The sequence below is a fragment of the Miniopterus schreibersii genome (assembly GCF_964146895.1).
Source record: "Miniopterus schreibersii genome assembly, chromosome: 8".
Classification (NCBI taxonomy): Eukaryota; Metazoa; Chordata; class Mammalia; order Chiroptera; family Miniopteridae; genus Miniopterus; species Miniopterus schreibersii.
This window is the reverse complement of record NC_138109.1, coordinates 44,414,225-44,442,037: the sequence shown is the minus strand read 5'-3', so window position 1 is coordinate 44,442,037 and position 27,813 is coordinate 44,414,225. Positions and strand designations below refer to the sequence as shown.

At 38.9% G+C, this 27,813-nt stretch overlaps 1 protein-coding gene across 2 annotated transcripts in view; it reads left to right on the top strand.

The window, feature by feature from the left end:
- PTGER3 (prostaglandin E receptor 3) overlaps positions 1 to 27,813 on the top strand; it is a 160,172-nt gene that overhangs the window by 75,433 nt on the left and 56,926 nt on the right. The window lies entirely within an intron of this gene.

Here is a 27,813-nt window from a genome sequence, read left to right as displayed (position 1 = left end):
TCAACCTCAGTTTCCTTATTTGTAAAAGAGAGTAAGTGACATCTACCTTGTTGATTTGCTGCAAAGATTAAAGATGAGATATGTGAGGTCATTAAGTAGAAAACCACTATAAATTTCCTGAGGTAAAATACGGTCCCAAAAAAGTCATTTACAGGATGCCTCAATTTCGAGTAAGTGGTTGGGATTTGTATCTGAGAGACATGAATTATGTATGTGCCAAAGCAGCAAATGGGCATAATAGAACCCTAAGCAATTTTACAATTTTACTACAAGTTCTTTGCAAATCTCTAACCATCCTTTAAAGAGTTAACTTGAATTACTATCAGTCAGCTGCTGAACCAACAGGATTTCCTCTGCAGGTACCAGCAAAACTCTCCCTGAACAAAAATTAGAAGGTGATTTTGAAATAAAACTTCCTAGAGCATAACTCACAAGCAAGAGCTTGCTGAATTAAAGAGGAAACAGCCTGAAGCTAGAGCCTCCATTAATATTCAGAGCAAGATGTGGACTATGAGATAAGAGGGAATTGAAAAGAAGGAGAGTTGCCAGTAAAAGCTATAGAACCCGAGCCTCTTTCTGGATGGTCTCTGGCCTGAATCATGGTACCCGGGCCAATTGGTATTAAGGCTGTCTCCCAGGGAACCTGCTCATGAAATGAAGGAGTGTGCTTATATGGTCAGCCTATAGGGCCAGCATGTTAGGGTTACAGAACGCAGTGGTTGTGCTCCCCTTGACTTATCGCACAACTACTGCCATATTGCAAACCTATCCATTGGTACCAGGTGGGAACTTATGGAAATTTGGTGTAGAGTTTCCCAAACTTGCCTAATCATACTAATCACCCAAAGTTTAAAATAGAAAACCCTAGTCTTTGCCATGAAGGTCATGAGTCAGAAAATCTGGCAGGGGACCCAAGATTTTGTTTCTAAAAAATAAGTTCTTTCCAGGTGATTTTTCTTTTTCATCACATAGGCTTGACAGTATTGCTGTAGTCCGACAGTGGTTCTCAAAGTATCATCCCTCGACTGGCACTATCAGCATCACTTAGGAATAATTTTCAATAGGCAGAAATGCCAACTCTTTGGTCCCACTCTGAATCTTACTGAATCAGAAATTGTAGAACTGAGCCCAGGAATCTGTGTTTTAGATACCTTCCCAGTGACTCTCATGCACACTTTAAAGCTTGAGAACTACATTTGTCAAATATGGCCCAGAGAGCTAGAAGTTGGCATTCATTGCCTTGTAGATAATTCACATCACCCCACATAGTATTCTCTCCTCCCCAAATGTCCCCTTTTTATAAGAACACCAGTCATATAGGATTAGGGGCCTGCTCTACTCCAATATGACCTCATCTTACTTAATTGCATCTGCAATGACCTTGTTTTCAAATAAGGTCACAATGTGTGGTACTGGGGGGTAGGACTTCAACCTATGACTTTGGTTGGGCTAAGGGACACAGTTCAGCCCACTACAGAACATTTGGTTGATCACTGGAGGAAGCCAAATCTAAACTATAAATTAATAAGACATAACATGATATTGCTTCTGCAATTTAACAGGTTTAGGGACTGAATAAAAATCTCAGTGATGCCACCCCTGGCTACAATTATAAAAGATAATTATAAAAGTAGTCATATTTCTGATGCTGAAATATCTGGAATTTTTCCTGTAAATAAATAAACAAACAATACAAATCTCATTAAGCGAGTAGTGGGAAAGATAATGAAATTAAGCTAATGCCAAATTGCTCTACTAGTGTTGCGAAGACTGGGAGGCTTTAGGAACACCTACACTTACATTATAAACTCAGGTTGATCTCACAGCTTTGAACACCCAGATTTCTTTTCTGGTAGTTTGCAAATCCCAGCAATAAACTCATCTAAAGGTTGAAATTTGAAGGGGCCCAGATGCTACCCATTTAAAAGAGGATAATTAAGGATTTGCAAAGTCATTTGAACAAGGGGACATTCACACGTATATGTTATTACTGAACATAAATGACGATGGTGGACCAGCTATTACCTTCTTGAGTCAGACTTGCTTATTTGAAACGTTTCCTTACAATTTTGTGCCTATATGCAGACAAATCTACAAAAGAGCTAAGAATCAATTGTACCTCTGCTTTCTCTGCTAATAAAAGGCTCGTCTTGGGTTGCCAGTCAACTGCCTCCCACAGTCCCTTTCACGCCCCGTCCAACAACTAACACCAATTCCTGTTTGTGCTTTGGCGCCTTCCAAAGGCTGCTCATGATTGCACAGAACATTGTTCAGTGTTTGTTTCTAACACATAGATTGTTGCTCTGATCCTGACTTCTAGGTTGTGCCAGTAAAATTCCATTGACTACTTTATCATTTCACCACTGTATTTATAGGCTCCCCCAATACTTTATAAAAAGAAAAAAAGAAAAAGGTTGAAAAGCCATGTACTTATGTTTCTAGGAAATGATGCAATTGTTTTTGGAAAAATAGTGAATGTTTCAACATACTTCTAAAGTTATTTTTGAATCAACACTTTTGCTGTGTTTTCACAGTCATGGTGGGAGATTTTGCCAGCACCCAGCAATTACTCATCTGGTACACAGCTGAACAAATCATTTTCTATAAATTGCTTCCCAATAAGACTTAATTATAAATGCCTATAATTACTTAGGATATATCTCTATATACTAGTAATTGCAGGAATTACAGGGCCGCATTGATATGATCCATTTGACAACACTTACCATGTACTTAATGGTTCTACACTTTACATTCCAGACTCTGAGACTATATAAAAAACTAAGCCTTCCCCGTGATGGAGATAGCTACACAAACCTGTAGAAGTTCTAGTACTCTCAGGTGAGGATGGAGATAGCTACCTGGCGTGGCATAAACAACAAAAGTCCAGCTAAGACCAATCCTAGACTAAGTATGAGGAAATTCTTTTGTTCCTTTGGTTTACATTAGATATGTAGATAGTTGTTTGAAGAATAAATGTACAATTTCATACAGTGATGAGATTAGTGGCCCTAAAATATGTTTCTGTAATAACTTTACCCATAAATAAATGATAAAATCAAATAGGGCTAAAAGTCTTTCAAGCAGGAGGTCCTGCTTTGGGAATAAATGACCAATTTCTAGTGATGTTATGAGAAGTGTTATAAAAAGTTTTTGCCTCTCTTATATACAGGATGGGCAAAACTTGGTTTACAGTTGTTCATATGAAAAATAATACAATAGTTAATAAATAATAATACAAGAATAAACTCTGTTTCTTGACCTCACAATGTAAACCCACTTTTGCCCCACCCTCTATCTACTGGAGAAAGAGAGCAAGGGAAGAGTAGCTCCGTTCCTTCCAGTCTCTGCTGAGAGAACAATATCAGACCACCCAGGGGAGGAAAGGTATCTCCACCTGCTTTTAGAATTGTTTTTCTTAGTAGGGAGTTTTCTTTCCCTTCCTTCCTCCCTTCTTTCCCTCCTAGCCTCCCCCCCTCCTGTCTTCTTTCTCTCTCTTTCTTCGTGCACTTATTGAGTGAATGAAATCCTCTTGATTGTGTTACTTGGGAACTGGGATCAAAGAACATTATGAATCCATATGGTGCAAAGGGGAAAGAGAAGTAACATTTACAAAGTGTGTTTACAATATTTAAACGTATGCACTGATATATTGGAGCTTTAGTCCTTTCACTTAATTCCTGTTACAATGCAGCTATTTTAATGAGCGTTTAATGGGAGACATGTGCTTTCCTGGGAGCGGTTGGTCACAGGAGTGGGAAGAGGCGGAGGGGGCCAGGGCACGCTGCGCTGCGGGAGAGCAAGCTGGGCCCTGACCAGGGAGAAGCTGCAGGGAGGGAGGGAACGGGAAGTGAGAGGGGACCGGCGACAATTTTTTTCCCACGTCTGCCATCCTTTCAGATTCAGTTATGCCTCCCGGGTATATCCTTCTAGACCTTCAGTGTATTTATCATCATCCAACACAAAACTAGCTATTTTTGCTGAACATCACCTAGAGCCTGGCACTCTGCTAGGCATGGAACAGGCTCGATCGTCACAGCAAACGGGGCTGGCGCCTCGCTCTTGCATCTGAGAAACAGAGGTTCAGGGTGTGAGAGGGGGCAAAGTGATTAAACCAGGTCCACTGGAACCCAGCCCTCCTCTCCTGCCAGCACACTGCCTGCCAGTCTTCTCTAATTTGGAAATTTGTATTTTCCTTCCCATCAGGAATGCGAAGAAACCTGCCCCTGTCGAGACGAAGTTGTACAGTAGTGGGGTGGGAGGAATTGTCCAGCAGCCCCCAAATCCTTCTAGAACAAGTGGGGCGCCGTGCCCATCACAGAGCGTGAGAAGCACAGTCCTGCCCCGAGCCGAGAAACAGGAGCGAAGGAAGCCCTGGCGAGCAGCGCTAATCCACACCCGAGTCTCAGCAATAAAGACAGACCGAGAGGAGGGAAAGAAGTACAGAAGCTGGGTTTAACTAGGGGCCGTGATGTCCAGCCCGGCTTTGACTCCACGCCTGCTTATCCTAAGCTCTTTCCATGTGCTGATTTACCTGCGAGGTGGGAGAGTATTAGCCACCACGGCCACTTTAAATAGGGGCAGGCACAGGTTATTTTTAGCAAAGCCCACGAAACCTGTCGGCCACTCAGACAAGCCCGCTGGGGTTTAGGGTAGGAGCGGCCTGCGGCTCAGGGCTGCCCAGGCAGACAGGCCCACCGCTGGCCAAGCGCAGCGCGTTTCTGGAAGAAACGCAAGAGCGTTTGACATTTGGTGCACAAGGCTTGTATATGGAGCGCTGTGGGGCTGGATGCCTCTTTCAGATGAAATGAAGTTAGGAATTTATGAGCTGAAAATCGATAAACTTCCCTGGTTAATAAAAACTTCCTTGGTTAATAAAGCATATTATAATTCAAGATCATTAGATTGGCAAAAGCTTTCGCTTTTAGAACTCTATAAAACCGACATGGACTTTGAATTAATAAAGCCAGGGAGAGTGATGCAGTGAATAGGGGTTAAGGAAGGCAGGGCTCATAACCCCATCCTGAAGTTACTTACTGGAGGAGTTTTAGTTTATTTCCTAATTTTTTAGGCTTTTCTCATCTGCTGTGTGGGCGATAGAAATAAGTAAATGGGGCAACTCCTACCAGAAAATATATCTTTACCTCCAAAATATGTTGTTACACTATTCACTTCTCTTCATCTCTACTACTCCTTTCTAATTCAGGAGACTCTCGTCTCTCAGCTTCACCAACACCAACAGCCTCCTAAAGACTTTTCCACTTCAACTCGAACCTCCAACCCATTCATTACTCACTAGACATAGCAATCTTTCTCATCCCGGGCCTTTGCACATGTCACTCTGCTCTTTTTCTATTTCCTACATGGACAGCTCTCCTTTTCCCTTTTGTTGTCTTCCTTTGGTTAAATACTTTCTCAAAATTAGTCTTTCTTGATCGCCCTACGGAAGTAGTTTCTTTCTACTAGCCTGCCCTGCTTCTTAACTCTTGCTAGATTGTGCTGGAATATGCCTCTGAACTCTGACACATTTACTCTGTAGATGTGGTATGTCCTGTGGTCACTGGACTTCTTAATATTGCTCTGGATTTGCACAATGGATTTGGGAGTTCTGCCCATATTTCCTAGCATTTAATCCCTACTCTCCACTGCCCTTAAGGCAATTGCCATCCTTTGCAGGAGACTTATTTCAAGTTCTCAGTAGCCACTTGACTAATAGTTACTGACAGTTTAGAAAGTGAGTGAACAGCACTGCTCTGGAGTATCCAGACCTTCACTATCTGTGTTACCAGCCTCTCTCTCAACAGGTGACCACCTGACCGAAGTTTGAGCAGCCCAGATTGGACATGACCACACAACTCTTTAGTAAACCAGTTTCAGTTCAAATGTGCTCAACTTTTTCTTTTCAGTTAATGATATTTGGCATATCATTGCTCTCCAGACTCTTTCTCAAGGGTTACAAAATCTGTCATGACCTTTACCATTGTCTAACTTCAAATGTTACCGCGAACTGTACTTTTCTGAACTGCTTTACTTTCTTGACTCCATTTTTAAGCTTGCCATTCCTTTTGTCTGAAATACTCTTCCCTTCCCACTCAGGGTCCGCAGAATGCTCTGGTGTGTGGGACACTTTGAGAGGAGGTGCTCATTCCCTTTGGACCATTGAGAGATGTTGGGTTAACAGAATGCTGCTTGACTATTCATGTCATTCAACATCAGAAAGCAATCTGGGGCACAGGGAGAATGTGAAACTCTATTTTGTACATAGAAAATTATGAAATACCAAACTTAAGGGAAGAGATAACCCTAGGGACTTAAACTGTTCCAAGTGTTTTTGTAAGAAGCAAGCCTTTTATATCTTTATCCGTAGGCATACGCATACACATGTGGGTGTGGGTGTGGGTGTGGGTGTGTGTCTCCCTCTTCATCACTAAACTCTCAATGGCTTTACCCCACATATGACGAGACAATGGAGGAGCTCTGTGTACAAGGTACAAACTATATTTGAATTTATTACAATACTTAACTCTAATAAAGTATTGTAATACTAGCAGAGTCTTTGAGAAGCATGCTCTAATTCATCATTTCTTTTTCTTTATGATTATCTAGAGGAAACATTTGGGAAGGAGAACCATCCACATCAAGATCAGGACTGTCAGGAGCAGCCCAGCTCCCACCTAAGTTCTGGTCCTTCCTTTAATTCACACCTGGCCTCTATTTTGTTAGGAGCATTTATAAACAAGGCTGAACTGTAGCAAAGAATGCCAGAGAGTTGCAGTATCCTCATAGAAGATGCTTCCTAGTACTAAAATATGTTAGTACAAATATATTTGAATGGGTATCACTCAATTACCTTCATTGTCTTTCCCTAGTCTCCCTATCTCCCTGGTTGGGTACAGAGACTGAAGACAAAGTCTCTGCAGGAAGTGTCTTTACTTTAGACAAAAATACAAGGACACTCCTGATACTTTTACTCAAGACTTAAAATTTGAACCTGATGCAATGTTTGAGATTGGTAAGGAAATATATCTATAGTTGCAATATCATCCTGAAAATGCGGTAACTATAACAAAGATTTCACAAATTCCATTCAGTGGATCCTAATTTGACCAAGATCAGAATATTCACCTTAATTTTGAGGCATTTGAACCAAGAACTCACAATCTTAGTTCAACCAAGAATGTAGATCAATTTGAGGAATTGCTGCATTTGCAATTCAGATTAAATGCCACTGATCATTTTTCCTTCTCAGTTCATGCAAGGCCTGCTTCAATAAAGCACGCTTCTCTGTTTCTGGATAATTAAAAAATATCTTGTACAAAGAACGAAGTCCATAAAGAATAATCAGACACACTCGCTAAACCAGTCGCACATGGAGTTGTGCCGTCTCCAGCCTCAGTGATTAGATTGTCTCTCCACTCTTTAAATATCACAAAAAATTACTGTAAATTAGTAAGTAGTTATTTTCAGATTAATGACAAATGTAAAGCTCAAAGGTTCATGCTCAATTTTGCAGGGAGTGTTGGTTTTGTATGACAGCAGTTACTGAGCCCGCCAGCCCCCTTGCTAGCAGTGAAGTGTGACCCAGGCTCTTTCTCGGGGATTACAGGAAAAACCTACAGTTCTATTACACTCACTGTATTCACAGCCCTGATGAAATTCGTGATTGTGTCCTGTGGCATTTATTTTATGTTTTGATTACTTGAACTTTTTTTGAACAATTCGTTCCTTAGGATTCCCGAGCACAAGCAAGCAGGCATCTAATCAAAACAAAACAAAGCATAGCATTATAAGTATAAACATTTAGAACACATATGCATAGATAAATAAACAAACATGTGGTGTGCAATGGTTCCTAAATATTATCATACTGCGTATTTTAGTTGCAAGCGCTCCACAGTGATGTAGACCATGCATGGCGCCATCAGCTTTGATGGGTCCCAACAATGCTACCTGAAGCTCAGTGATCCCAGTCTACAGCAGTGTGAGAGCCTGAGTGTATTGTCCCATGCAAAGGTTAACTTGAATTATTTTGCCAAACTTGGAGCTCCTCTTTACTTTTAGAAAGTGAGAGAATGGAAATTTGTCAATCACCTATCTTATCTTAAACACTGTGCTAGGTATATCCACTATTCACATATGATATCTTGTTTAATTCTAACAATGACCCTGAGAATACAAATTCTTATTCCTGTTTTTACCAATGAGAAAACTAAGTCACAAAGCAGGTAACCTGCTTCCTAAGAACACACCGTGGAGGCTAAAATTCAAACCCTGGGCTTTATTCCGTTTCTGATTTACCATTCTACTTCAGGTCACCAAAAGCCTTCTGATGTAGTTACACCTGGAATCATAGAAACCTGCTCAAGGACATGCAGGAGCAAATCAACAAGTGAAAGTAAAGTGCAGCTAAACCTGAAACAAGACCTGTGACCAGGCACACCTGATCCCTGGGACAAAAACAGTGTGAACGCCAGCCAAATGGGCTGGAGGTCAGGTCTGGGTCACAGTGCCATTGGAAATAGAAATGTCAAGCGGGAAAACTAAAGCAGAAGTCTGCGTGTGCAGATGGGGCCAGTTGATGGACTGTTTGGGAAAGCTCCATGGCATCCAGGGCCTGGCAGGCATACCAGCTTTACCTCAACAGACTAATTCCAGGCCCCACAGACTGACTGCGGCTATCTGCCTATTATTGTAGGATGTTTTGTGTGCATCACTTCAATTAAGCCTCACGGCAGCCGTGAGGAAAAATGACCAATTGGTGGTAAAGAGCTTGGACTCCAGAACCAAACTGCCTCAGGCTGGCTGCTGGTTCCCATTAGCTCTGTTAGCCTCTATGTTGGGAAATTTACTTTGTGACCGAGTTGATTTGTAAACTGGGAGTGATAACAATCTTTCTGGGTTGCTATGAGTATAAAGAGTCTCAAACAGTGCCTGGATTAGGATAATTGCTAGGCAAGTGTTTGGTAAATAAAGCAGGAGACTAAGCAACTTGCATAAATTCATTAAGGGAATACGTAGAGCCGGGACTCAAGTGCAGACAGCAGAGTCCAGAGCCCACGCTCGCAGCCCAGGTTATAGAGAGTGTATGGATCCACACCGTCAGACAGAGGTGTCTGAGTCTGCAAATGAGGCGCTTCAGAAACTTTACCTGTGAGGGGACTATTAGGGAAAGCAGTATGAACATGACCCCAGGATTCCTTTTTATTTCTCTCTCATCCTGTATTGGCTGCTATCTCGATGGAAATCATGACATATTTGAAACTCATTTCAGAATCCCCTTTGCCTAAAACCCTTTCCAGTGTCAACCGGACTCTTGTACTCTTTGCCTTAGTATCCATTTCTGAATTCATCTCCATCAAAATTCAATAATACTTAGCATGCTCTGCCTTCTGAGGAATCAACAACGGTGGACTCTAGACAGAGTTTTTAGGTCAGAATAGGAAGAATCCTATTGAGTTTGTCTGCACCAGTAATCCCTTCTCTGTGATAAGAAACATGCCTTACTCTTACATCATGAAATGAGATTTTCAAAGAGCCATTACAGGTTTTCTTCCTGCACTTCCATAAATCAGGTATTTTATTTTTTTTATTTATTTATTTTTTTAAATATCTTTATTGATTTCAGAGAGAGGAAAGGAGAGAGACAGACAGACAGAAACATCAATGATGAGAGAGTCATTGGGGATTGATCCCGCAACCCAGGCATGTGCCCTGACCGGGAATCGAACCCCAATCACCTGGATCCTAGGTCGACGCTCAACCGCTGAGCCACGCCCGGCTGGGCAGGTATTTTTAAAAGATACAGCTTTTTCTGTGAAGAAGGAATTGCTGCTTTGTGAGTTTTTTCTTGTTAATTTGGCATGAAGCAAATAATAGCAATACATAGCTAGATCTGCTCAGTTTCACCAATATATGAGAATGTAAACTTTTTGGGGGGAAAAACATTTTAGCTATGTCAAATTAGGTTGTCTAAGATCTGCTGTCCCATGACTTCAAGTCCTTGGAAAGCATCCCAATTTAGTCTATTAGAGTAACATTCTCTAGATTTCATATGCAGAGACACATACCTGGCGGGCAGAGACATGGTCTGAATTTGAGAGCAGGCATTTTGTAGTAAAGGCCACATCCCACAGTTCTGAGAGCAAAATCTCTCATGTGCTACTTTTCACAAAACTGCAACCCTGTGAGGATAACAGTAAGTGAAGTATCTGAAGCAGGGCATTGGGACATTTTCTTTAACCAGCTTTTGTGCCTTACTGTTATCGATTTCTCCCAGTTAAAAGGGGTCATATTTAATGTGTTTTCCAGCTCAGGAGATAAAGGAATTGTGTCATAGAGAGATGCAATAGGTAATGGCAAGGAAATTAAGCAAAGACTTTGAAGCCAGGCACCCTGGGTTTGAATATAATCTCAGCCACTACCTATGTTAGTCCAGTTACTTACGATCTTTGCGCTTTGGGCTCTTCACCTTTAAAAGTACCCCAAATTGTTAATGTTAAACTAGATAGAATAAAGCACCAAGTATATAGTTAGTACTAAAAAATATATAAGTATCTGTTAACATTACTGTGCAGACTTCATAGTTGTGGATATTTTCACTTTAATCAATATGCCATGCACAGTGTTAGTTCCCTTATGTATGTTATTGCTAATTTGTGTAACGATCACAGCCAGAAACCATGATTAGATAGATGTTTCTCATTACTTCATGTTAAATGGGTTGGAGAAGAGTCTGGAGACTTGGAAATCCATCAGGAGGCTATTACACTGAGTGAGATAGGGAGTTCTCATTAAGATGGTGCCAGTGAGATGGAGAAAGAAACACTACTTAGGATTTTACATTGGAGGACAAACGCTGTAACTGATTGGCTATGGTGGCAAGAAATAGCAAGGACTTAAATAATAACCTTTTCCGTCTAATCCCTCTAACTAAAATCCACTGATGATGGGGCACCGATGTGGCAGAATATTCTAATGAAGAGGTAAGACTTTAAAAAGACATGTCCAAAAACAACATGTCGGGCAGCATTTGTCTTCATTCAGCATCAGCAGATATTCCTTGAGCATCTACTAGATTTCATACAGTGCCAGGCATTTGGTACCAGGTATACATAGTAAGACTTCACCAACTCAAAGGTACACAGAGAAATAATATCCATGCTTATTTGAACACTTTGGTTATAAACAACAAAAAAGCTCACCTCAAACTGGTTTTAAAAACTGACATTTATTGATGAAATAATCGAAGTGTCCAGGGCTTTAGAAACATGGATCTTGGTGCTCAAATGATGTATGAAGAATGTGGGGGGGTTTTCTGCCTTTTTTTCTGCCTTCTGTATTGGTTTAATTCTCAGGAAGTTTCTCTGTTTGTGGTGGCAAGATGACCAGCAGCAGTTCCAGGCTGTCATCCTTACTAGTTAAGCAATCTGTGTGGAAAAAACATGCTTCAACTTCTCACAACCTCTCAATAGTTCTCACAAATATTGCTGATGGAGATATTAGCCCAGTCTGGATCCTATTTCCCATCTTGACCTAATGACTATGGCCTGGGGTGGGCCCCAGTGAACATTATGGACTAGAATAAAGGCAAGTGGCTCCAAAAAGAATGACTAAAGTATTATTGCTAGAATCTTGGGAGAATGAATTGAGTGATCAAAAAATTAAAGATGACAACTAGACTATCAAAATGAGCCAAGCAAGGGCCCCTTTTGTTGCTAATAACAGAAATCCATTTCTAAGCCGAAACAGAAGTCATTATAAGAAGCTCACAGAACCCAAGAGGAAGGAGTGCAATGGGACCTCACAAGGAACTGAAATGAGGAAATGAAAATGAACCGCCTCTCTATTGCTCTCTACTTCTCCTTCTCCTCCTTTGCCCTCCTCCCCTCTTTCCCTTCCTCCATCTCCCTCTCTAGTCACCTAGCAGCCTTTGTTTCTCTCTGCACACCTTCTGTATTTGGGCTACGTCTTGCTCTTCAGCCCAATGTCTCTGTTTCTCAATGCACAAGACTATCCCACAATTCTGAAGTTTTTATTTGCTCAGTGTCAACCAATCAAAAGAAACCAAGATTAGATTCTCTTACACTCAATTCAAAATTTATGAAACAGAGTCTTAGAAGTAAAACATGGATCTAGTGACCATCCCAGGCCGACCAAGTGTGGCGTACAGACTGGGTTAAACCCGCCGCCGCATAAGAACCCTGGCTCCTCCACCTTTAGGGTAGAGTCACATCTCTGGAAATAGCTGTTGTACAACAGAGTGGTGGGAGAGTTTTGGGGGGGTAAGGGGTAACATGTTGGGGGAAAGTCTCAGTTTGAAACCTACTGAGCTTGAGACTTCTGTGGGATATCCAAATGGCAGCATCCAGTGATTTATTGTATATGTGAATTATATTTTCAGGAGAGACTATGAGGCTTAAAGGTAGATTTTACAGTTACTACAATAGTGGTAAGAGGTGGTTGAAATCACATGTAGATGAGGTTATCCATAGTAATCATAGATTTATGTGGTGACATAAGAAGATTGGTTTCCAGTTTCCATTTTAAACCAAGAAATGGGTTTGAAGTAAAATTGAAGGTTTTATATAATGTCAAATTATGAAAGAAGTGGGTTAGCTATTTCTTGAGCTACCTATTAGGCAGACTCAGGATCCTACATTTTCAGGATCCTCTTCACCTAACTATTCCTTTTGATGTTCCCCAGAGATTTAATTGAACCCCTTTGCATAGCTTACTCTTTTTGGATGATGTGAGTTAAATTCATATCCACATGCCAGTGACTCCCTAGTCTCTCTCCTGTTCAGACCTCCTGCCTATTTTTCCAATGGCTGACTAGACAGCCCATTACACTTAATCCCATACATAATCTCTTTCCCAAAGCCTGCTCCTTCCCCAGGGCTCCCATTCCCTGTCCATTAACCCCCAAATCAACCTGGATGAGCTCGTCCTTCCTGTCAGTATATCCATATATGTATCAATTCTGCCTCTTTAATGTCCTTGAATCTATCCATTTGTCTCTTTCCCCATTGCAGCTAAATTAGTCCAAGCTGCCCTATCAGTTTACTCTAATGCTTTCTTGTGGCTCCCAGCTTCCCCCACCAAAATCTATTTGCTGTGCAGCCAGAGAGACCCCTCCTCCACACCAGTTCTCTATGGTGCAGCCAGAGAGATATTTCTAGAGCATAAATATAACCTCAGCACATTGTTGACTAGAAGTTTTAAGAGTTTCTCACTTGTCCCAGATTAAATTCCAAACTTGTAAGGAGCACATATATGTCATATGTCCCTTAACAATTGCAGCCTTTTATACCTCCATTTTTTCCTTCGTTTAGTTCCTAAACTGTACCAGGCCCCTCTATAGCATCTTAGACTTTGTTGAGGGTTACCCTCACCTCAGACTCTAACTCGCTTCATCCCACACTCTTTCAGGACTTTAGCTTGGGTTTTCCTTCCCTGGTGAATCTCTGCCTGACCAACTAAGATTGGATTTTACATTCTTCCTGTGTATTTCTTTAACATCCTGTTCTTACCCCAACATTCCACTTATCACACCAAATTTCAATAACCAGTTTATTTATCTCTCTTTCTTCATGGATTGCAAGATCCTTGAAGTCCTCCTTAAAGGCAAAGTATTCTTTTTTTTTTTTTTTAAACTCATGTCTCCCCAGTGTCTAGCACAGGCCCAGAAATAAAGTAGGAACTCAGTGAACATTGGCTTATTGTATGAATGGACAGCCATTAGATCTTCCTCACATAGAAGTGACAGGTGCTTAAATTTGATTATTGGCCATAAACATCATCTTATTACAGAAAGCGTTCATTTATCACTTTGTTGCTATGCCTAAATTTTTGCCATTCTAGAGCATTTATTTTGGTAAAAATAGATATATAAACAAGCAAAGACATAAATATATACACTTCTGGTAGGAGGTGAAGAGACAGATACATGCTCTTTAGAAGGAGGTAAGAAAACTGGTTTAATTCTTAAAACTATTTGTTTAAAATTGATATGAAAGAATAAATATCTGGTTTCCATAGAAATTCAGTTTCTTCCAAACCCACTTTTTCCCTAATCCAAGTTATCACCTTTAAATGGATTAGGAATCAATGGACTTTAAACAGAGTTCATAGGCATGAGATTAGACTTCAGTGAAAAGAAATACAGCCTCAATGTATTAGTTTTTATTGCTGTGTAAGAAATTATCACAAATTCAGGAGCTTCAAGCAACATCCATTTGGAATCTCACATTTCTATAGGTTGAAAGCCTAGGATAACGTGAAGCTAGATTTTTTTTTGCTCAGGTCTCACAAGGCTGAAATCAAGATATCAATTGACAATATTCTCATCTTGTCTTCAAGTTCCTTTCCCAAGTTCATTTCTGTTATTGGCAGAATTTAGTTTCTTGTTATTGTAGGACTGAGGTCCTGTTTCTTTTCTGGCTCTCAAGTGGGGCCTCTCTCGGTTCCCTAAGATCATCTGCACTCTTTCTCACATGACCTGCTCCATCTTCAAACCAACTACAGTGTGTTGAATCTTTTTCATACTTCACACCCCTCTGATTTCTTCTGCCACCAGTTAGAGAAAGTTTTTTCTTTGAATGGTTAGGGTTATTAGATGAAGCCCACCTGGATAATCTCCCCATCTTATGATTTACTGTGCCATATAGCAACATAGTTATGGGATCTCTATATTTGTAGGGGATTTAGGCAGGACAGCATTGGAGGGGCAACACTTTAGAAATGTTACCTAGTACATACATTCAGCGCCTTGGAGTGGGTGGCCAAGAGGTAAACTCAACAGGCACATGAAAGAGCATTAGAGATTGCAAATTTTTGGCCACCTACTTTTGGGTGAAGACATGATGGTCTTTTATTAGGTTGAGATATAAGTCATTTTTATTATGTTTCATAGCAGAATGTCAATTCTCAACTGACTGACTGACCTCTACATGTTCTAATAAATCACTTCTTAATCAACTTCCTTGAAGGTACACACTTCAGGAAGTCTCCAGAGAGCTCACTGTTGATATGACTGTTACTTCCTAATTGTAGAAAAGGATGCCTATGATGAGTAATAAGCAAAAGAAACACGTGAAATATTATGCTCTGACTAATAACATTTCCCAAACTCATTTTTCCTAGGCCACATTCCCACATTAAACATCTCTTCATCAATCAAGGAGGGTTGGCCAACAAGCCTTGACCAGAAACATGAGTTGATCATTGAAAGATCTTAGTGGTACCCATGAACTTGTGGGAAAGAACAGTGTTCTAAAAAGTGTTGATAATTTACAACCCAGTCAAGTGTTTACTAGTGTGAAAGAAAGGTGAGAGGGTAGAAGGGAAGAGAGGCTAATAAAGTTCTTGAGACAAGTGTCAACAATGTGCAGGAGGCTTGGGAAATATTCTTCCTAGAAGTGAGTGCCAGAAAAATTTTCTCTTCTGAAAAATAGGTTTATTTTTTATTATCAAATATGGAAAGCTATGTAATCACTCATGTTTCTGTTTTGCCTTGGCTGCCAAAACCTCAGAACTAATAAGTGTGCATCTCCTCCCTGGTTCCTGGGAGATTTTCCTCCTCTCTTCTCGGCCTGGTTGTTTATATCCTTGATTCTTTACTTTGGCTATCTGTATACATGGCATACAAGTTTTCATATAGATTATTTAAAAGTCTTTGTAGAAGTAGGGAAGCATGTTTTGTAAATACAGAAAATACAGCATGTTAGAGTACATTGTAGGAATGTGCCAAATGAGGGATTTAATATCATAACTGCAACTGACAAAGAGATACATGTAAAAATGTGCAGAGCTAGAGAAGATAGTGGAAACAGCTGGGGAAGCCCAGGAACGGAATAAGTTTGGGAGGGAAGTTTAGTCAGGGCAGTGTCTGAGGAAGGGGAGCTGCAGTATGCCACCAAAGCTGGCACAGGGAATACCGGAGGCGAGAGAAAGTGGAAGGAAAGCCGGGCTTAGGTAAGGAGTTTCTAAACAAAATGGCAAGGGCATCAAAGGGAAACTGCCTTCAAACCTGGGACCTAGGTTGGCTCTAGTTCCTTGTACCCATCTTTGACTTACTGATGCTGAATGGAAAAGGCTTTGAGGGTAAGAGAAAAAGGGATCGTTCGTGAAATCTCTGGGTCAGTGGAAAACTTGCTGCTGCTTTGTTTTACCCAGTTCTAAACAAGCTCCAAGGAAATACACCTGCTCCACACATTTTCCCCAATCCCTTTTCTATTAAGTAGCAAGTGACCCTGGGCAGGCTGTTAATCTCTCTCTCTTTTTTTTTAATGGAAAAATAGAGATAATAACCCTGTTCAATTATTGCCAGGAATAAATTATATAAAATAAGGAAATTGCCTGAAACAGTAAGTGGAACATACTAGGGTGGTGATCAATAAATTTAGGTTTTTAGCTGCATCAAATACTGTGACTTTAGAAAATTACTGGAAGGAGCAAGTAAGGGGAGAACATGACCTAAGAAGTTTGCGAAAATGGATGGAAAAAAAAGAAAGGCTTCCTCTGGTACTTTTTCTGCTCTAGCATCTAAGAAGACAACAGCAATGTCCTCCGAAGTACCAAGAAAAGGAAAGTGTGCAGTGATGCATAGAAACTAACTCCCACATAGGAAAGAGTTGTTATTTTTCCTTCAGGCTTTCAATGTACTCTTGGAAGTGTCTGAGAGTAGAGTACTGGCTGCACTTTCTATACTATGATTACCAAGCCTGGATTGTCTAAGATGTCATGGTACTAATCACACTGTCCTAACCCCCAACCATAAAGAATTCAGGATATGGCCATGACACCCTTACAAGTTCTGCTTTATTGCTTGACAAATCTATCATACTTAGAGAAGACACATGTTGCATTATAGTAAGTGGTTAGAGTTAGAGACATTAGATTATATTTCACACCAAGTAAGTGATGCTCATTAAATAGTTCATTGAGAAACATTACATGCTCTAACAAAACACTGCTATAGGCATCTTTGGTGACACTAACTACAAACTACATCAGCATATACCAACGCCAGTCCTGGATTTCCAACTGCCGAAAGTGACTTTCACTTACTATCTCTCCTTACCCAAAACTCACCATGTTAATCATTGTTCTACCAGGCACCCACTTTTTTTTTGCACAAAAGGCGTCTATTAAATGTGCAAAACTTTGGGGGGGGATCTGTCTTGGGCAAGAACTTCTTACCAGCCCCCCCCCCTTTTTTGCTATTGCTCCTTTCCGTCCTACTGGGACATGGCTTTCAGCCAATTTCTTCCTTTCCTAGATTTTAACTGATTCATTCTCCCAGAGAATCGATGAGAGAGAAAACCAAAAGAATGACTCAGCAAGTGGTAGACTTTTAAGGCTATGCTAAGAATACAGTATATATATTTACAAGGTTGGGTCCTTCCTGACACCTTCCAAATAATGTAGGTCTCACTACAAATAAGCGTGCCTCTAGAGTGAAGAACACCTAAAAAGACTCTAAACAACCTCTGTTCTCTTTTGTTACAATGTTTTCAGCTCCAACTTTCTCAAGTCTTGTTTTATTTATGTTACTATCCAATTGAAGAACCTACAGAAGGCTCTTCTTCCATTTTGCAGTGCACTCAAAATTTCTTTGTCAGATACTCCATCTGATCTTACCTGCAGTCACCTTTTCTTCTGCTTTATGCAGTATCCAGATTTTAGATGTCTTGAATTCTGGAATTATACTACAGAATTAAATTATTTGTGTAGGAATATCATCTAAGGTTACTATTCTATATTTGTTAAAGTTTTTGATTAACTAATGAATTCATAAATGACATCATTAATGAATGAAACACTGCGGCACCTGTTCTCCAGACTCTACTGTTCTCACTCCAACCTCAGTACCTTTGCTTATGCTGTTTCTTGCATCTGGAATGCATACTTCCTTCCTTTACACCTGTGACTCTAATACTAGAATTACCTGAAGGACTTGTCAAAGCACAGATTGTTTAGTTTCACCCCAGAGTTCCTAGGGTAGTGCAAGAAATTAACAAGTTTGCAAGTGATATAAATGATGCTGGTCCTCCACATTTTCAGAACTCTCATTACCTAGAGCTCAGGTATCATATGAAATATACCTTTTCACCCCCCACCCCTTTTTTTTTTTTTGGTGATGGAGTCCTTTCATGAGACTTGAGTTCATATTGATCTTTACTATTTATAAGTTCTTTTGTTTAGTTTTTTATGTGTTTACAAACTCATTTCACATTGGTCTGTCCCTCAAAAATTTGGCACTTTCACATCTTAACCCCAACCATACTGAACCTCTCACTTCTCTTTAAAAAGACCAGTCTTTGTGACTTCATGTTATTCCCTTTACTTAGTTTACTTTCTAGTCTTTTCAACCTGGAAAACTCTAAGACCCCTGTTATGTAGAATTGTTTTTTCAATTTCTTGGTAGTTACTCTCCATCAGATCGCTTTGTTCCCATAGATCACTAACCTTATCAATATGAAGTAAGTATCATCTCAACTCCCCAAAGGCTGGAAACAGATTATATTGTTATCCTTAATACAAGAACAATGCCTCACTAAAAGTATTTTTGAAACAGTCACACTTCTTTGTAAAATATTGCATTATGTACAATCAAACACAATAAAACCAAACCAAAACAAGAACAGAATCAAAAGAAATTTGGGCTATAAATAGAACTCCTGTACTGAATTCACACTGTTGAAAAATCAGTTAGATCGTTCTAGACCCTCCTATTAAGGTAAAACTCTGGTTCTAGTAATAATTTAGGCTAAAAAGTATTTTAGAAAACAGAATATTGATTGTTGTTTCTGTTTGTACTAAGAACTAAGCAGAAAAAGGAGGCAAAAAGAAATAATATTTCCATTTAGTCTAAATTCGATTACCTAGATGAAAATTAGAGGAGGAAATATGGGAATATTTAGATTTGCTTCTAAATTACAAATGTATGGAAAAAATGATCTCCGATGTCACAGTGAGAATTTTTTTAAATAAATATATATTTATTGATTTCAGAGAGAGGAAAGGAGAGGGAAAGAGAGAGAAACATCAATGATGAGAAAGTCATTGATCAGCTGTTTCCTGTGCGCCCCTTACTGGGGATCTAGCCCACAACCCAGGCATGTGCCCTGACTGGGAATCAAACCTCAACCTCCTGGATCATAGGTCAATGCTCAACCACTGAGCCATGCTGGCCAGGCTACAGTGAGAAATTCCTGAAATTAGCACTTATGACCTTTTATTAATCATTTCTGCTTTTAATATGCTTCCACCCAGAGATTTACTTCTTTTCATCAAATCCACGAGATGTTTTCTTATCCTGTACTTTAGGATCAAGGCATCTTGGTAGGCTCACTATGGACATAGCCATTTCCCTTTATCTCTGGTTTAATGTACAAACCACATGTAACCTCAATGATATTCTGTACAAGATAGTTATGCTTAGATCTGGTGATCAAAATATATCATAAAGAATTAAGAATGGAAGGCTTAGAGCTGCTAGATTAGAGGGGGTCAATTTAGGGAAGTAATCATTTTGATAGCTGACATTATGACTTGTAATATGCTTGACCAACTGTTTCTTTTGAAAGTTCTATTTCTGCTGTTGTTACGGCTGCTTCTTTCAAGAAAGGAGATCTGGAGAGCGTTTAAAAAGCATTCTTTTCATAATTCAAATGATAAGTCATCTTATATAACACTTATTTATATTTTCATATTGTTGTAGGCAAATTCTCTGGAAACTAACACAAAAGATATTGCCTGCATTCACATACCTATGGAGACATCTATTTTTCCTTATAGTTAATCCTTAAGCATTTGTATGATATAGTTCAATATTTTTAGAGCTATGCTGGTGATGGGTTGGCCACTTTGATATGGGAACTAAGCAGAAAGAAACTAGGTTTCTCAGGCACAAAGAGAGTTAATGTGAACTATGGAGTCAGAGGATGTAGAAGATTAAGAGAAGCTCAGCTTTGCCAAACTAAGTTTCTTCAGCATAAGTAGCTGAATTCTTGAAGTGAAGCCAGTCACTTTGAGATATGTGTTTTATTTATGGTGCAACACCTTCACAATGAAGTATATTACTCATATGTGTGCTCAGAGACACATGACTATGAAAGTGAAAATGGAATAGAACTCAAAAGGCAAATTGCATTGGTTAACTTTGGTAAAAGTCTTGGGTGAAGTTGTTTGGTTGAGATCATTTTATCTTCTGGATAGTTTAGTGTGTGGTCTGATGTGTCACCCTTTCCAGATAATTAAGAATTAAATTTTCTAAGTTTTATCTGCCCTTCTGATAAACTAGGGTAATGAAATCCTGTTCTTAAGTCATCGAGGCATGTATTGATCACTTACTAGACACAATGTGGCCCTGAGAGAAAGTCAAAGAAGGTCTTTTCCCCACCCCTATTTTCAACCAGAATTGAATTACATCCTGTGATAAGGCAGTATGACTTTGCAACGATGGGTAAATCTATGAGCATTTCTGAGTCCCAGTTTTCTCCCCTGTAGAAAGGACTTGGTCTACAGGACTGCCAAGATAATAAAATGAGAATATACATGAAGAGATTGGCACAAGGCTGGCATGTAAAAATTTTCAATAAGTGGAGCCAGTATTAGTATTGTGAGAACAATGAGATCTCTGAAGATTTTATTCACAGTAACTGGAGCCATCTCAATCTTCCATGAGGCTATCGATTTCAGTACTTAAAGCATACTTCAGCTCCTCAGTCAACTTCCGTAAAAGAGACTGCCTCACCTATTTCCAACTGCTTGCGGCGCTGTCTCCGTTCTAAGGGATACGGCAGCAAATCATAAAGTTAGTGCTTCCCTAACTTCTTAATTAAGAGCAAGGAATAAATAAAATGTTACGAAAATTCAAAAAAGACAGAACTTATTTCTATGTTAGATAAACCTGCAAGGCTTAATTTTGGCGAGGGAAACAGATATGGATATTGAAGGACGCAAATAAATTCACTCACCCATCCCTCCATCGTTTATTGAGCCATTACTATGTACCATGCACTATGCTAAGTATCTGAGATACAGAGAAGAGAGATCTCAGTCCTTCAGGAGCTCATGGTTTAGTCATGGAAGAGACAGACATGTCAGCAAATAATTACAGTATTATAGATTTATAATATTAAAATATAATTAATATATTATTTTATATATGATTAGTATAATATAATAAACTGAGGGAGTTTCTGATTCTACCTTAGGTCTACAATCATGTGTGTGGGGGGGTGTCTATGCTCATATGTGTATAGAAGGAAGACTTGGAAGTCTTCCTAGAGAAGACATTTGAGCTAAGTCTCCATTGAAGAAAAGTAGGACTTCAGCCATCTGCCTTGGAGATTGGAGGCACAGGAGTGTTCCAGGTAAAGAAGGAAGGAAACTAAAATTCCTTAGGAAACTGCCAAGAGAATGTCTGAAGGATAGTGTAAGGGGATGGGAAGTGAGACCTGGGAGTGGGAATGAACATGTGAATTATGATTTAATCATGAAGGAGAAGAAGCTAAAACTCAGGAAAGAACAAGATCATGAAAGGTTTGTACTAAGCACCAGGAAGTCACTCAGGTGGCTGAGGTCAGCCCAGTGGCTGAGCCTACCATGGGTAAATCTGGGTCAACATAGCGTAGTCTGGTTCAGCTATGCCCCAGCTTCAGCCACCCTCACTCCCACTCCCAGCTACTATCTTGCAAATACGAGCCCTCAATTTCAGGAGCCATGAGACCAATATCTATTGGTATTGCTTGCAATGCATTGGGAACATAACCTTTTACTTAGTTCAGGACTATTAGCTTCATCTTTGGATATAAATGCTGTAATTTAGGTCTGAAAATCAAGAGACATAAAATAGGGCTCTATATAGGTGGAAGCATTTTTTAAACTAATGAGAGACTTTACATTTTTTTAGTAATAGTTTAGGAATGGTTTGCTCCATCTTGAGTTGCTTAAAATAGTTCATTTTCTTTGCTCTTAGAACATTAGAATATTTGCCCATATTTTATTTATTCGTTTACTTCACTAACATCCCCCACTGATATAAGTATTATTGCAAATATTTTTGATCCTTCCCTTTCTACCAGATATTTTTTAAATCAAATAAGGCATTGGTGATAAAATTACAAGCCAAAAGTGTTATTTATTTCTCCATAGAGTTACCAGTAATTTAAAAAGTAGCTGAGATAAGAGCCCTTCCTTGTGAACTTCTGGGAATTTGGTCAAATACACATCAACATTCTACTCGTTTCCCAGTCCAGCACTCTGATATAAACATTGCTCAGAGAAACCTGGTTTAGGGTGAAAGCAATGTCATTTTGTACAGAGTGATGTGTGTCACAAAGTATTTGATTAACCAGGGTAGCCAAAGACAAAGTTAATTATTTGGTCAATATTTTACCAGGTTTTTCCAGTTATTACCCAATTTATCGTTAATTACTTTCTTCTTCCCATCTACACATCTGATGTTTTACATCAATGCACTTAAACTGTAAGATCAACTTGCAAAAGGTAACCCAAAGAGTAAATCATATTTTATCAGAAACCGGTACCTAGCCTCATTCAGTTAAGGCATGTTGATTGCGGTAAAAAAAAAAAAAAGGTCTTCCGAAAAAGAACCACTAATTAGACGTTTTTTAAAACTTTGTCAAGTTTCTTTCCAATTGCTTTTAAAAAATAAAAAATAAACCCATATCGAGATGTGACAGCAGGATGATAGACGAGAACTACACAGCTTTCACAGTTTGAAGGGAAAGGGGAAAATGCCTCTGAGAGTGGATTTCACGTGAAAAGTGCAGAATCAAAGCACAGCTGCATCTGTTAGTCTTTATTGCTATTTTATTTCATAACTTTGGATTAGTTATTAATAATGCCAAAGGGTCATATGTTTTCTACAACTGAACAGAAAATTGTATAAAAGGCCAATTTCCAAATCTCTACTTGGCAGCTCTCCTAAGGATGGAACGACTGCAAAATCTGTGGTCTGGGCTTTCTCACAGCAACTAGCAGGAATTTTGCTTAAATCTAATCTTGGACCTGGGCTTCCTCGTTTCTACGTTGTTACTATGTGTGTTAAAAAGTACAGTATCTGTAAATTCTTAGCATGAAATAGCAGGCCAATAAAGCAATACAAATTTCTAAATTTTTCTACTAAGTAGTTGTTTTTAAATTATAAGTGATATTAGTGCATTCAATTGCAGTAAGCAAAACAATATAGAAGCATGTGAAGAAAAAGATTAGTTTTTCCTAGTTCCAATTCCTTTCTTCCCTCCACATCTTTTAAAATACATCCTACTACATTAGTAATCAAAGTTAAATGATTTTCTAATAGTTAACATGATCTATAATTTGGAATTTCTATATAATGTAGTGGGTTTTAATCATGTTATAGCAGAACTATTTTTACAAATTAAATTTCTTATGAAAATTATGGCACTTAAAAACTAGTCTTAACTTGAATATCATTTCCCTTTGCAAGTCATTTTTATTTCATAAACTAGATTTATAATTAATTCCTGAGGGATTTGGGTCCCTAAATGTTGTACATTCCTTGTGGCAGAGAGAGTTACTATCATTCTATTATCAATAGTCTCTGGCCCAGTGCCAATCCTACAATGTCATATATAAAATGATAATGAATTGGTTCCTTCATTATTGACAGACAATGTTTCGTAACTAATTTTTGGAACTATAAACTACTCCTTAAGCTCTGTAAGAGCAGAACCTTACCTAGTGCCTGGTAGATAAAAGTTTCATATCTGTGGAATGAAGACTAATACTCCTCTAATCATTCCAAGTAGCTCTAGCGTTCCTGGCACACAATTTGAAAGCCATTAGAAAGTGGACAGGGCACCGACAAAGGCTCTGAGACACCCGATTTACAGGTTTGAGTTTTGCAAAGCTTCTCTATTTAAGTTATAATCTGTTTCACTTGCTCTGTCTGGGGCCGTGACGTCGCTTGGCTTTCCCATTCCCTCCTGGGTCTCTTCTCCACCCTTGAGAGCTCCTCTTCAGCCTCCTTCATGGGAGATGACCTCTAGGAATCCAGAATAGCTTTCTTTATTTTTTTAAAATTTGAAATGCTGTTTTTTTGAATGACTTTATCTACTTTTATGGTCTTGGTTACTGGTGTGTTGGAGACGTCTGTGTCCTTATTTCCAGAGTCCACCATTCTCCTGAGTTCCAGAAAGTATTTCTAACTGTTGCCGGACAACCTCAATTTCATGTTATTTAGATGCTTCAAACTCTCAAATATAGAACACTATCCTCTCTTATTCTCCATATTGTGCTTCTTTTACTGTGTTCTCTATCTTGGTTAATGGCATTAGTTGTTTCATCTAAAAACTCATACTCATTTTAAATAATTGTCATCTTCTTTGCGTATCACCAATTCCTGTGAGCTCTACCTCTTCAATAGTTCTCAGACTCACTCCACATCATTTGTTCCCACAGCCACTGTGTTGGGTCAGAACCTCAAGATCTCTCACATGGATTACCTATGCTCTACAGTGTTGATTGAAGAACATCTTCTTTTTAAAACAGGAATATGAGAATTTCATTCCCCTACTAGAGAAATATCAGCAACTCCATTGCCTAATTTAGCAGCACTCAGGGACTACATTAAGGTTCAGGGGGGGAAAATGTTGGCATTTCTAAATATGTTCACTCTTTTATTATGCATATTTGATATTTACTAAAGAATGTGACATACATACAAGTTATAGAGTATAATAAAATAAATGCCTGTGAACTCACCACTGACTTGCTTCCTAGAATATGACCAGAACTCTCATGTACCTTCACTTTCACCTCCCCCCTCCTCCTGCTTCCACTGACCCACCTCCACCCAAGTTAAATTTTAATTTTCATAATTTTCTCACTTTTTCATAGGTTTTTGGCATATGTACCTATTTAGAAATGGTATATTATTTAGTGTGTTTATTCTTGAGCTTTTAAAAAGTGGTATCATACTGTGTTTGGTCTTCATAACTTGCTTTTTACTCAGTATTACATTTTAAAGGTTCATTCATAATGTTGCATGAAGCTGTAGCTCATTAATTTTTACTGATAAAGAATATTCCCTTGTGAAAATACATCAAAAGATATTTATCCACTCTCTTGTTGATGGATATTTTGATTCTTTCCAAGTTTAGCTAATATGGACAATTCTGCTATAGACAGTATTGTATATTCTCTTAGTGCACATTTAAAACTTTCAGGGATATACCTGGCAGTGGAATTGCTGTATCATAGAATAGGCAAACATCCAAAACATAATGTATTAGCAGTTATACAGGCACATGTATTAAAGCTATATTAAGGGTGAGTGCCCCAAATACTTTTTTTCTGAATAGAGGTGTATGATTGAAAATGTTTGGAGACCATTGGTTCATAATAAAATATCACTCCCAGACCTTGCTCCAAATTTTCTCTTTTATTTACATTATGTCTAAGCAAGCCTCTTATGCTCCTGATGCCACAAGCTTCCATTGCATATATATCACCATGATAGTACTAATCAGGGTGAGTGGTAGTTGTTTATTTCACGCCAGTCTCCTCACCTAAATTTAATTGTCAAGAGCAGAGTTGCAGTTTCATTCTGCAGTTTCATTTACTTTTGTATCTCTAGTACCCCAGCCCAGAGGTAACATGTAGTAAGCCAAAAATTAAATATTTACTCAATGAATGAGCACATGTAAAATGTTAGCAATATCATTTTACATAGCCGGGAAGATAAATGAAGTACCACAAGAAAATTCTGCATACTCTGGGAGAAAAGCATTGTATAAATTCAAGGTATTAGTGTTCTTAAATAGTACTTAATATGTTCTACAGCCTGAATATGAAATACATGTTTTAGTTTAGAATTAATTTTAAAAAGTCAACACTCCATTTGCCCTTTATCTTTACGTGAGATACACTAGCATCATAGCAAAGCAGTGGAAAATTATCTTTAGTCTCTAACTTATGTTCTCTTTATTAGTATTCCTGGAAGGAGGAGGAGGAGATTATATTAGAACAGAAGAAGAACTGACTAGGAATCAGATAGCATGGCTCAAGGGTTGAGCATTGACCTAGGATCCAGGAGATCTCAGTCGGATTCCCCGTGAGGGCACAGGCCTGGGTTTCTGGCTCGATCCCCAGAAGGGGGCGTGCAGGAGGCAGCCGACCAATGACTCATCACTGATGTTTATATACATATCTCTATCTCTTCCTCTCTCTGAAATCAATACAGACATATTCTTAAAAAATTTTTTTAAATAAATAAACAAACCATAATTATTAACACCATGGTTCAAATTGGTGTCTATGATTTCTTTTAACAAGCAGAACCTTGAGAAAGTGAAACCCTGGTACAACCCTTGACGTGGAGTACTGAACAGCTAAGTGACATGAGGAGTAGAAATCTCCAGTCCTCCATTTCTTGGGCCCATTGAAAAGGCTGTCATTAAAATTGCTATATTGATCAAAAGGCAGAAAAGGCATGGATGATGAGCTTAGTAGAAAATGAATGACTAACCTCTACTTCTCCAGAGATTTTTAGTCTGTTTCATAAATATTCACTCATAAATAAATAAATAAATATATATATATATATATATATATATATATAATTTATTTTTTTAGAAATCTGTGACAGTTCCTACACATGACAGAGAAATTGAACAAATTATCAGGATTAATCAGGCTCTTAGCCCTAGGAATTGCCACAATCAATAGAGTCTGCAAAAGACAAGGAACTGACTGTGACCAGCCCTACCCCAGGGGGACCTAGGGTTCTTTCATCATTGGTGAAGACACATCTTATCACCTTTGGCTGGTGGAACTCAAAACTTTTGGTGAGATGTTTGATAATTACTTTGTGGCTGTGAGAAATGGGTGTTCCTTTGAATCCTCTGTAATTCTTTTTCTCAAAAAAACCTTAAACACTATAAATGTAACTTTCCTTACAAACTTTCTGGCTTCTAATTATTTTCCTGTCTACTACACAGAGTATAAAGTGTATTTCCATTAAATGCAGATCCAGCAGGCTACAGCCATATCCTGTGTTCATTTCTTTTATTCCCCAGCTATAGCAAAACTCAAAAAAAATTTAAATAAAAGATTTTTCTTCAAGAGAAAGCAGAGATTATAAATGCCTACTTAATTGCCTGGGGTTTAGTCACTGTGAGTGAATGATTTGCTGCCTGAATTGAGATAATACATACATGTAGCCCAGCCGGGCGTGGCTCAGCGGTTAAGCATCGACCTAGGATCCAGGCGATCGGGGTTCGATTCCCGGTCAGGGCACATGCCCAGGTTGCGGGCTGCAGCCAATCAATGACTCTCTCATCATTGATGTTTCTAGCTCTCTCTCTCCCTCTCCTTTCCTCTCTCTGAAATCAATAAAGATATATTTTTTAAAAATAAAATAATAAAATAAAATAAAATAAATAAATACATACATACATGTAGTCATACCAGACAGGTGCTTGAAATAGAAATGGCATCCTACCTAGGTAAATATGTTCTTTAAGACATGTTTTTCACTCTGTGTTTACTGACCAGCTATATTCCTAAACTTTTAGCTCCTTTCAGACTACTGAAAGGGAAAGGTATTTCATGATGTGTTCTGAGAATTAGGAAAAATCAAGGAGCAGATTCTTTATAGCATGACCCAAAAGAGTGCCATCTGAATGTACAGATCAGAGAAATTTCCTTTAAAGAAAGGGAAGAACTCGCAAAATCATTGCTATGTCACCATTTCAGAACTCAGGATCTCTTTGGGTTGGGTTAGATTCCTACAAATTCTATTACAGGGCAAGGAGG